The sequence below is a fragment of the Oncorhynchus kisutch genome, unplaced genomic scaffold (assembly GCF_002021735.2).
Source record: "Oncorhynchus kisutch isolate 150728-3 unplaced genomic scaffold, Okis_V2 Okis01b-Okis20b_hom, whole genome shotgun sequence".
Lineage (NCBI taxonomy): Eukaryota > Metazoa > Chordata > Actinopteri > Salmoniformes > Salmonidae > Oncorhynchus > Oncorhynchus kisutch.
In genome coordinates, this window is record NW_022261978.1 from 5,476,099 (window position 1) to 5,489,164 (window position 13,066).

The 13,066-nt window shown below is 40.5% G+C and overlaps 1 long non-coding RNA gene across 2 annotated transcripts in view; it reads left to right on the plus strand.

Annotated features, from left to right (window-relative positions):
• LOC116358889 (uncharacterized) overlaps positions 1–11,656 on the plus strand; it is a 14,448-nt gene extending 2,792 nt beyond the window's left edge. For both annotated transcript variants that reach the window (XR_004206508.1, XR_004206509.1), the window contains exons 2-4: positions 6,129–6,226; positions 7,029–7,169; positions 9,664–11,656. This is a non-coding gene — a long non-coding RNA (uncharacterized LOC116358889). The remainder of the gene's footprint in view (positions 1–6,128; positions 6,227–7,028; positions 7,170–9,663) is intronic.
• The last annotated feature ends 1,410 nt before the right edge of the window (positions 11,657–13,066 follow it).

Sequence of the window (13,066 nt, forward strand, 5' to 3'; positions counted from 1 at the left end):
ATGGTTCACCTGATAGAGTCTAGGATGTGTGTAGTCTACATGTGATGGTTCACCTGATAGAGTCTAGGATGTGTGTAGACTACATGTGATGGTTCACCTGATAGAGTCTAGGATGTGTGTAGTCTACATGTGTTGGTTCACCTGATAAAGGATGTGTGTAGACTACATGTGATGGTTCACCTGATAGAGTCTAGGATGTGTGTAGACTACATGTGTAGGTTCACCTGATAGAGTCTAGGATGTGTGTAGACTACATGTGTTGGTTCACCTGATAGAGTCTAGGATGTGTGTAGTCTACATGTGATGGTTCACCTGATAGAGGATGTGTGTAGTCTACATGTGTTGGTTCACCTGATAGAGTCTATGATGTGTGTAGACTACATGTGTAGGTTCACCTGATAGAGTCTAGGATGTGTGTAGACTACATGTGTAGGTTCACCTGATAGAGTCTATGATGTGTGTAGACTACATGTGTTGGTTCACCTGATAGAGTCTAGGATGTGTGTAGTCTACATGTGATGGTTCACCTGATAGAGGATGTGTGTAGACTACATGTGATGGTTCACCTGATAGAGTCTAAGATGTGTGTAGACTACATGTGATGGTTCACCTGATAGAGTCTAGGATGTGTGTAGACTACATGTGTTGGTTCACCTGATAGAGTCTATGATGTGTGTAGTCTACATGTGTTGGTTCACCTGATAGAGTGTAGGATGTGTGTAGACTACATGTGATGGTTCACCTGATAGAGTCTAGGATGTGTGTAGTCTACATGTGATGGTTCACCTGATAGAGTCTAGGATGTGTGTAGACTACATGTGTAGGTTCACCTGATAGAGTCTATGATGTGTGTAGACTACATGTGTTGGTTCACCTGATAGAGTCTAGGATGTGTGTAGTCTACATGTGATGGTTCACCTGATAGAGGATGTGTGTAGACTACATGTGATGGTTCACCTGATAGAGTCTAAGATGTGTGTAGACTACATGTGATGGTTCACCTGATAGAGTCTAGGATGTGTGTAGACTACATGTGTTGGTTCACCTGATAGAGTCTATGATGTGTGTAGTCTACATGTGTTGGTTCACCTGATAGAGTGTAGGATGTGTGTAGACTACATGTGATGGTTCACCTGATAGAGTCTAGGATGTGTGTAGTCTACATGTGATGGTTCACCTGATAGAGTCTAGGATGTGTGTAGACTACATGTGTAGGTTCACCTGATAGAGTCTAGGATGTGTGTAGACTACATGTGTAGGTTCACCTGATATAGTCTAGGATGTGTGTAGTCTACATGTGTAGGTTCACCTGATATAGTCTAGGATGTGTGTAGTCTACATGTGTAGGTTCTCCTGATAGAGGATGTGTGTAGTCTACATGTGTTGGTTCACCTGATAGAGTCTATGATGTGTGTAGACTACATGTGTAGGTTCACCTGATAGAGTCTAGGATGTGTGTAGACTACATGTGTAGGTTCACCTGATAGAGTCTATGATGTGTGTAGACTACATGTGTTGGTTCACCTGATAGAGTCTAGGATGTGTGTAGTCTACATGTGATGGTTCACCTGATAGAGGATGTGTGTAGACTACATGTGATGGTTCACCTGATAGAGTCTAGGATGTGTGTAGTCTACATGTGATGGTTCACCTGATAGAGGATGTGTGTAGACTACATGTGTTGGTTCACCTGATAGAGGATGTGTGTAGACTACATGTGATGGTTCACCTGATAGAGTCTAGGATGTGTGTAGATTACATGTGTTGGTTCACCTGATAGAGTCTATGATGTGTGTAGTCTACATGTGTTGGTTCACCTGATAGAGTGTAGGATGTGTGTAGACTACATGTGATGGTTCACCTGATAGAGTCTAGGATGTGTGTAGTCTACATGTGATGGTTCACCTGATAGAGTCTAGGATGTGTGTAGACTACATGTGATGGTTCACCTGATAGAGTCTAGGATGTGTGTAGTCTACATGTGTTGGTTCACCTGATAGAGGATGTGTGTAGACTACATGTGATGGTTCACCTGATAGAGTCTAGGATGTGTATAGACTACATGTGTAGGTTCACCTGATAGAGTCTAGGATGTGTGTAGACTACATGTGTTGGTTCACCTGATAGAGTCTAGGATGTGTGTAGTCTACATGTGATGGTTCACCTGATAGAGGATGTGTGTAGTCTACATGTGTTGGTTCACCTGATAGAGTCTATGATGTGTGTAGACTACATGTGTAGGTTCACCTGATAGAGTCTAGGATGTGTGTAGACTACATGTGTAGGTTCACCTGATAGAGTCTATGATGTGTGTAGACTACATGTGTTGGTTCACCTGATAGAGTCTAGGATGTGTGTAGTCTACATGTGATGGTTCACCTGATAGAGGATGTGTGTAGACTACATGTGATGGTTCACCTGATAGAGTCTAAGATGTGTGTAGACTACATGTGATGGTTCACCTGATAGAGTCTAGGATGTGTGTAGACTACATGTGTTGGTTCACCTGATAGAGTCTATGATGTGTGTAGTCTACATGTGTTGGTTCACCTGATAGAGTGTAGGATGTGTGTAGACTACATGTGATGGTTCACCTGATAGAGTCTAGGATGTGTGTAGTCTACATGTGATGGTTCACCTGATAGAGTCTAGGATGTGTGTAGACTACATGTGATGGTTCACCTGATAGAGTCTAGGATGTGTGTAGTCTACATGTGATGGTTCACCTGATAGAGTCTAGGATGTGTGTAGTCTACATGTGATTGTTCACCTGATAGAGTCTAGGATGTGTGTAGTCTACATGTGTTGGTTCACCTGATAGAGTCTAGGATGTGTGTAGACTACATGTGATGGTTCACCTGATAGAGTCTAGGATGTGTGTAGACTACATGTGATGGTTCACCTGATAGAGTCTAGGATGTGTGTAGACTACATGTGTTGGTTGTTCATACTGGAAACTTATTTGATCAGAGGTTAGTTTGTTTAATAAGGAACCCAGAGTTTACACTTACAGCAACACTGTTTTCCCTTTATATCCCTACTGAGGATCACCCCTCCCAGGCTGATGTCCCTTAACTGTAGTAGCATATATTTGATTTATTTATTATTATTTTTCTTTTGAATTGTACCCCCTTTTCTCCCCAATTTCATGGTATCCAATTGTTAGTAGCTACTATCTTGTCTCATCGCTACAACTCCCGTACGGGGCTCGGGAGAGACGAAGGTTGAAAGTCATGCGTCCTCCGATACACAACCCAACCAAGCCGCACTGCTTCTTAACACAGCGCCATCCAACCCGGAAGCCAACCGCACCAATGTGTCGGAGGAAACACCGTGCACATGGCAACCTTGGTTAGCGCGCACTGCGCCCGGTGTCGTCCCACGGACCTACCGGTCGTGGCCGGTTACGACAGAGCCTGGGTGCGAACCCAGAGTCTCTGGTGGCACAGCTGGCGCTGCAGTACAGTGCCCTTAACCACTGCGCCACCCGGGAGGCCCTGTAGTAGCATATAACCTCATAATTAATAGTTGCTAATACAAAGATGTCTCTGCTAGGTGGAGTTCAGCTCATTGTTATTTGCAGTTAGTTTCTCATTCCTTCTTCCTCCTGTTGTAGAAGTAAGACTGGAACATATTATCAACAGGAACTGAAAGTGTAGTTTCAACACACAGACATCTGACTTTTGTACCGTTGACCTCTTCATGCACTTACGAAGTCTCTACCACTGATTCTCAGTCTCAAGATAAAGCAAAACATCATTGTACTTTTCTAATTACAGGTGTTCCTATAATGTACAGATATCATAACATTCCATTCATAGTTCACCTGATAGAGTCTAGGATGTGTGTCATCATATCAAACTATTTGTCACATATGCTGAATACAACAAGTGTAGACCTTACCGTGAAGTGCTTACTGACAAGCCCTTAACCAACAGTGTAGACCTTACCGTGAAGTGCTTACTGACAAGCCCTTAACCAACTAGTGTAGACCTTACCGTGAAGTGCTTACTGACAAGCCCTTAACCAACAGTGCAGACCTTACCGTGAAGTGCTTACTGACAAGCCCTTAACCAACAGTGCAGACCTTACCGTGAAGTGCTTACTGACAAGCCCTTAACCAACAGTGCAGACCTTACCGTGAAGTGCTTACTGACAAGCCCTTAACCAACAGTGTAGACCTTACCGTGAAGTGCTTACTGACAAGCCCTTAACCAACAGTGTAGACCTTACCGTGAAGTGCTTACTGACAAGCCCTTAACCAACAGTGTAGACCTCACCGTGAAGTGCTTACTGACAAGCCCTTAACCAACAGTGTAGACCTTACCGTGAAGTGCTTACTGACAAGCCCTTAACCAACTAGTGTAGACCTTACCGTGAAGTGCTTACTGACAAGCCCTTAACCAACAGTGTAGACCTTACCGTGAAGTGCTTACTGACAAGCCCTTAACCAACTAGTGTAGACCTTACCGTGAAGTGCTTACTGACAAGCCCTTAACCAACTAGTGTAGACCTGACAGTGAAGTGCTTACTGACAAGCCCTTAACCAACAGTGTAGACCTTACCGTGAAGTGCTTACTGACAAGCCCTTAACCAACAGTGTAGACCTTACCGTGAAGTGCTTACTGACAAGCCCTTAACCAACAGTGTAGACCTTACCGTGAAGTGCTTACTGACAAGCCCTTAACCAACAGTGTAGACCTTACCGTGAAGTGCTTACTGACAAGCCCTTAACCAACAGTGCAGACCTTACCGTGAAGTGCTTACTGACAAGCCCTTAACCAACAGTGTAGACCTGACAGTGAAGTGCTTACTGACAAGCCCTTAACCAACAGTGTAGACCTTACCGTGAAGTGCTTACTGACAAGCCCTTAACCAACAGTGTAGACCTTACCGTGAAGTGCTTACTGACAAGCCCTTAACCAACAGTGTAGACCTTACCGTGAAGTGCTTACTGACAAGCCCTTAACCAACAGTGTAGACCTTACCGTGAAGTGCTTACTGACAAGCCCTTAACCAACAGTGTAGTTCAAGAAAAGTTAAGAGAATATTTAACAAATAAACTAAAGCAAAAAACGAATAAAAAGTAACAGAATAACATAATAATAACGAGGTTATTGATACCGAGTCAATGTGCAGGGGTACAGGTTAGTGGAGGTCATTTCTACATGTAGGTAGGGGTAAAGTGACTATGTGTAGATAATAAACAGAGAGTAGCAGCAGTGTACATGTAGGTAGGGGTAAAGTGACTATGTGTAGATAATAAACAGAGAGTAGCAGCAGTGTACATGTAGGTAGGGGTGAAGTGACTATGTGTAGATAATAAACAGAGAGTAGCAGCAGTGTACATGTAGGTGGGGGTGAAGTGACTATGTGTAGATAATAAACAGAGAGTAGCAGCAGTGTACATGTAGGTAGGGGTAAAGTGACTATGTGTAGATAATAAACAGAGAGTAGCAGCAGTGTACATGTAGGTAGGGGTAAAGTGACTATGTGTAGATAATAAACAGAGAGTAGCAGCAGTGTACATGTAGGTAGGGGTAAAGTGACTATGTGTAGATAATAAACAGAGAGTAGCAGCAGTGTACATGTAGGTAGGGGTGAAGTGACTATGTGTAGATAATAAACAGAGAGTAGCAGCAGTGTACATGTAGGTAGGGGTAAAGTGACTATGTGTAGATAATAAACAGTGAGTAGCAGCAGTGTACATGTAGGTAGGGGTAAAGTGACTATGTGTAGATAATAAACAGTGAGTAGCAGCAGTGTACATGTAGGTAGGGGTAAAGTGACTATGTGTAGATAATAAACAGTGAGTAGCAGCAGTGTACATGTAGGTAGGGGTGAAGTGACTATGTGTAGATAATAAACAGAGAGTAGCAGCAGTGTACATGTAGGTGGGGGTGAAGTGACTATGTGTAGATAATAAACAGTGAGTAGCAGCAGTGTACAAAAACAAATGGAGTGGGGGGGGGGGGGGGGGGGTCAATGTAAATAGTCTGGTGGCCATTTGATTAATTGTTCAGCAGACTTATGGCTCGGGGGTAGAAGCTGTTAAGGAGCCTTTTGGTCCTTAGACTTGTAGTCTACATGTGACGGTTCACCTGACCATTTGTGATTCGCTCTTTCAGCAATATTTGATTCATAACTTCCTCAGTGGGGTGTGATAACATCACGTGTCGTGAGAGTCTCCTTGACCCCGGATGAGTTGAGATGGAAGTGAGTCGGAGTAAGTTCTGAGCTATTCTTCATTTCCTGACTTCGTTAAACTAAACATTGATAAATCCTAAAATATCCCATTGTAGCGCATGTTGACACTCGCCTGTGCTTTCCTGTTTATTTCAATAACTGTAGTAGCCAACACTTTCTTGGTTGATTATATCATTAAAATACACATTCAGAAATATATTTCTATATTTCTTAATGTTATTGTTTTACTTTTATATTTGTGTGTATTGTTGTGAATTGTTAGATATTACAGCGCTGTTGGAGTGAGGAACACCTGCAATAACATCTGTCTGGTTGCTTAAATAACCCATGAAACATTAAACTGCTGTATAGATTCTGGTCTTAACGAGTAATGATCACATGATAATGGGTAGTTGTTTGGAATTGACAGTGATTAGTAGATACTGTCTCTATGTACCAGTGATTAGTAGATAGTGTCTCTATGTACCAGTGATTAGTAGATAGTGTGTCTATGTACCAGTGATTAGTAGATAGTTTCTCTATGTACCGGTGATTAGTAGATAGTGTATATATGTACCTGTGATTAGTATATAGTGTGTATATGTACCAGTTATTAGTATATAGTGTATATATGTACCAATTATTGGTAGTTAGTGTGTCTATGTACCAGTGATTAGTAGATAGTGTATCTATGTACCAGTGATTAGTAGATAGTGTCTCTATATACCAGTGATTAGTAGATAGTGTGTCTATGTACCAGTGCCTTGCTCAGGTCTGACTCTAATGTGGAGAATGTTACATAACAGAACAAAGTCCAATGACTACATTTCCCACCTCATCAGCCAGTCTCTCTAGGGAGAAGCCAGAGGAGTATCAGCGAAGGATCATGGGAGATGAAGTCCAAAGCCAAATCGAGGCATGCTACAAAAATGAACTGGTCAGAGCTGCACAGAGCGCTCCTGTTTCCCAGAAACCTACAGTGGGTGAGTGACTCGACATAAAACAACATAGTAAATTATATACAGTTCCCTGTATATCTGTTACATATGGTTTAGCGCTTTTAAGTTACAATATATCACTTTTTGGACGACCTGACCCAATTCACATAGAATTGTGAGTTATAGATCTTTCATTCTCATTGAAAGCAAGTCTAAGAAGCAGGTATCTGTTCTATGTGTGCTATTTCTACGCTTCCATTCTTAAATGTTCCTTTTGCATCGTTTACTTTCCGGTTTGTAAACGTCAAACAGCTGAAACTAAAAGAATTGATGGTTCTGGAAAATATATTTGTCACGTCTAATCAAGGTGGGTGGAATCAGGCGCAGAGAGCAGATAGCGATATAGAGTTTATTCTCCGGTGAACAAAACAAACACGGTCAACCCAAACACACACAGGGTGAAATTATCCAACACAGGATAACAGACTAACCGGAGAATAAGAAACACAATAACACCGACAGACGAAAAATGAATGACAAAATAAACAATCCCGCACAAAACAAGGGTGGGACAACCTACATTATATACAGACACTAATTAACTAAACAACACACAGGTGAAACCAATCAGACAAAACCAACAGATACACGAAAAGGGATCGGTAGTGGCTAGTAGGACGGTGACGACGACCGCCGAGCACCGCCTGCACGGGCAGGAGAGCCAACCTCGGCGGAAGTCGTGACAATATTTCACAATGTTTTAGATGGTGCACTGATTCTCTACACAACGACTGCTTGTTTTGTCACATCAACTGAAATGAGGAAAACTATTAGAATTTTAGCATCCAGGAAATGGAAAAGCGTTTTCTGCACATTGACTCTTTAACAGTTTGGTTAGTATTTAGTCAGTAATCTCATCCTAGGATATCCACTAGGACCTGTATTAAAGCTGCACTGTAGTTCCACATGACTCTTTAAGGGTTTGGTTAGTATTTAGTCAGGGTAATCTCATCCTAGGATATCCACTAGGACCTGTATTAAAGCTGCACTGTAGTTCCACATGACTCTTTAAGGGTTTGGTTAGTATTTAGTCAGGGTAACCTCATCCTAGGATATCCACTAGGACCTGTATTAAAGCTGCACTGTAGTTCCACATGACTCTTTGAAAGTCTCTGTGGACATTTCTACACCTTGATTGCACCTATCCAATCCTGTCAGGCCCTACTTACAGGCCCAAAACACAAAACTGACCTCAGATCAGTGTCTGGGGGCTACTTCATCTTTCTCCAACCTATCCAATCCTGTCAGGCCCTACTTACAGGCCCAAAACACAAAACTGACCTCAGATCAGTGTCTGGGGGCTACTTCATCTTTCTCCAACCTATCCAATCCTGTCAGGCCCTACTTACAGGCCCAAAATACAAAACTGACCTCAGATCAGTGTCTGGGGGCTACTTCATCTTTCTCCAACCTATCCAATCCTGTCAGGCCCTACTTACAGGCCCAAAACACAAAACTGACCTCAGATCAGTGTCTGGGGGCTACTTCATCTTTCTCCATTAAGAAAAATATCTCCTTTTTTGGAGAAAGCACTCTATCAAGCAGAGAATTGTGAAATCTGTTGATGAAATGATCTCTACCGTATAATTATAATGTTTTACTTATTAACAATAGTTGATAGTAATACTACAGTACAATAGAATACATTATTTATACGGTTATTTTTCATACACTTCCCTTAAAGAATGTAGACGTATTGCAGCTTGGTGACCCGCTCTCCCTTGTGAGTAAAGATGTGCGTGTCAAGACTGACTGATCTACAAATCACCTTGCATCATAAATATCTGCTCAATATCATTTGTAGATCAGTCAATCAGTCACAATTTACCCATGTGACAACACGGTTTAGATTCTCTGGAACACGGCCGATGTCTAAGGTTTAAAACTGGTGTACGAAACCGGAACTAAAAGATGCAAAAGCTACACTTAAGAATGGGAAGCATAGAAATAGCATACATAGAACATATCTTCTGCTTCTTAGACTTGCATTCAATAAGAATGGCAGATCTATAACTTACATTTCTATGTGAATTTGGTCACCCCCCCAAAAATTGCAAATTGCATTCCATTGTTTCAATAGGAAGGAAACGTTAGTCTGACCTCAAAGAAGCCCCTAGACACTGATCTATCTTTCTCCAACCTATACAATCCTGTCGGGACCCCTTTATAGGACTAAAACACCAAGGCTGACGTCAGATCAGGGGCTACTTCATCTTTCTCCATTAATAGAAATATCTCCTTATCAGTCTTTTAGTGAAAGCTTCCACCTAGCAGTGATGTGTGAAATACTTTGAATAAATAATCTGTGCCATTTACTTAATTATACTTATTGACAATAGTTAAAATGCAGTAAAATACAGAACAATATAGTATTTAGGAGGTTATTTTTCATACACTTCCCTCAAAGAACATAGATCTATTCCACCTTGGTGACTGTTTCCCCCTGTGAGTAAAGAGGGGTGTGTCTTTCTCTTGGCAGTGCGGACCAATGAGGTGGAGGAGAGGGAGCGCTACAGATACCAGTGGAGGAAGGAGGACAGGCAGAGAATCGTCGGTGACAGATTGGAGCTCTTCGTCGCCATAGTGACAGGGTTGTTGATGGGGGTTCTGACAGGTGGTTTTGGAGGTGTTGTCATGGGAGGGTTGACAGGGGCGGTGATATGGTTTACAACAGGACTGGTTAGGAACTGGTGGAGCCCCTGATTCACTGGGAGACACCATGTGTAGGCTATGGATCTACTTATATAAAGACATTTGGAGGATAAAACTATTTTAATGTGTGTAGATGGAAGGACTTTGGTGATCATTTATCTTGATGCATTTATCAAACTTTAATTATGAATCATTTGGAAGTGAATAAAAGCCCAATAAAGAGATAAGAAACAGAGAATATACTGATTATTTTTAAAGAGAGATGAAACCCTCATATTCATCACCAGTGTTAACCTACAGTACTTCTGTGAAGTCAGTCCTGATATGGGTCTGAACCTGTTACTCATAAAGGGATTAAAATAGAGATTCATCCAGAAATCTCTTTCCCTGATTTCATCTGACCAAGTATTCAGATATCATGTGACAGTAGTTATGGCCAATGAAAGACCTTCATCCTACCCTGTAAAATCCTTACAAATAACGGCAACAAGAACCAATGACTAGATCACCATATATACATGATCAAATCATCGTTACTGTAAAAAAACAGAACCCCGATCCAGTGACTCACAACCCAACACATTCTGGCTAAGATCACGTCCCGTATCCAGAAAGCATCTCAGAGTAGGAGTACTGATCTAGGATCTGTCCATATATTCATTATGATCTAAAAGTCCAATCTGTCATGGAATCAGTAAACCCTGTACTCATGTTAACACAAATATTTAGCCTAAGATTTGGTCATTTAAATGATATTTATGATTGCTCTTCTGCTGTTCTTACATGTAATTCATTTAGCAGATGCTCTTATCCAGAGTGAACCACAGGAGCAATTAGGTTAAGTGTCTTGCCCAAGAGCATTTTGACAGATGTTTCAGCGAGTAGGCTCAGGGATTCAAACCAGCAACCTCTGGGTTATTGGCCCAACATTCTAGTCTACCTGCCGTGAAAGAGGCCTCCACTAAAGACTTAGAACTGACTGTATAAATGTCATTTCATTTTACAGGCCTGGCAGATGATGTTGAAAATACATTTCAAATAGTCTGTTTTCAGTAGTGATGAAGCTTGTTCAGTTATAAGAGTTGAATGGTGCCCCCTGCTGTATGTTAATGGAATAACATGAACTTTGAACCCAGTCCCCAACCTTCCTTCTATTCTACTGTTTTACTTTGAAACGTTGTATCCACCAGTGTTATTTCATAATGATTTCCACCCTATTGTTGATTTATCTGAACACACTCTGACGACTACAATCATCTTCAAGGCCAAATGTGTTTTAATGTCGTTTTTGTCCTCAACCCTACTGTGTTGATATTAATGTATAGTCATGTCATTTACTATCTACATGATGTTTAAGGCAAATAAAACCTTGATGGAAATCATTATGAGTTATTTACTCATGATATTAAAGGCATTCACAAGGTGTAATCATTATGAGTTATTTACTCATGATATTAAAGGCATTCACAAGGTGTAATCATTATGTGTTATTTACTCATGATATTAAAGGCATTCACAAGGTGTAATCATTATGTGTTATTTACTCATGATATTAAAGGCATTCACAAGGTGTAATCATTATGAGTTATTTACTCATGATATTAAAGGCATTCACAAGGTGTAATCATTATGTGTTATTTACTCATGATATTAAAGGCATTCACAAGGTGTAATCATTATGTGTTATTTACTCATGATATTAAAGGCATTCACAAGGTGTAATCATTATGTGTTATTTACTCATGATATTAAAGGCATTCACAAGGTGTAATCATTATGTGTTATTTACTCATGATATTAAAGGCATTCACAAGGTGTAATCATTATGTGTTATTTACTCATGATATTAAAGGCATTCACAAGGTGTAATCATTATGAGTTATTTACTCATGATATTAAAGGCATTCACAAGGTGTAATCATTATGAGTTATTTACTCATGATATTAAAGGCATTCACAAGGTGTAATCTTGGATTCAAATGCCAAAAAAAGTAGTTACTCTGCCACATTTTTGGTGAACAGCTGAGGAATGGGCCTGTAGAAATCTATCCATCACAAATTTATAAACAGAGCTATGGGCACAAGGACTGACCATGATTTAAAAATGACAGTTTTAACTATGTTTTGCTCATTTTAAACACGCTATAGTGTTTGTTAACACTTATTATTTTAGCTAAACTCACGGGGGAAAATTCTAAGATCATTTGTTCATTGAACTAAAATCACCTGTTCAAAATGACACAACTTAACATCACAGTATTACCATTTCAGACTGGCACAACTTAACATCACAGTATTACCATTTCAGACTGGCACAACTTAACATCACAGTATTACCATTTCAGACTGGCACAACTTAACATCACAGTATTACCATTTCAGACTGACACAACTTAACATCACAGTATTACCATTTCAGACTGACACAACTTAACATCATAGTATTACCATTTCAGACTGACACAACTTAAGATCATAGTATTACCATTTCAGACTGACACAACTTAACATCACAGTATTACCATTTCAGACTGACACAACTTAACATCACAGTATTACCATTTCAGACTGACACAACTTAACATCACAGTATTACCATTTCAGACTGACACAACTTAACATCACAGTATTACCATTTCAGACTGACACAACTTAACATCACAGTATTACCATTTCAAAATGACACAACTTAACATCACAGTATTACCATTTCAAAATGTAATTCACACGTTACATCTGAGATGACTGTCTATTCATTTCATTACAATGATCTGACTATCAATTGATAAAACTGATCAGAGGGATATTTAACTGTTGCTTAATGCATCGTTTTATGGAAACTGACAAAGAATATTCCATGTTTAGATCATGAAAGTTTCAGGATAACGAGATCCATTGACACCAATTACCGTGGAACATGAACCAACTGGACTACATGATTTATGGCTGTAATATTACCATGTTTTCAGATTTGACATTACTGTATACTCACCGGCCACTTTATTAGGTACACCTATCTAGTACTGGGTAGGACCCCCTTTTGCCTCCACAACAGCCTGAATTATTCACGGTGTTGTACGTTAAGAGATGCCCTTCTGCACACCACTGTTTTAAACGGCTGTTATTTGAGCATTTGTGGCCTTTCTGTCAGCTTGAATGAGCCTGGACATTCTCCTCTGACCTCTCTCATTAACAAGGTGTTTTAGCCCTCTCCTCTGACCTCTCTCATT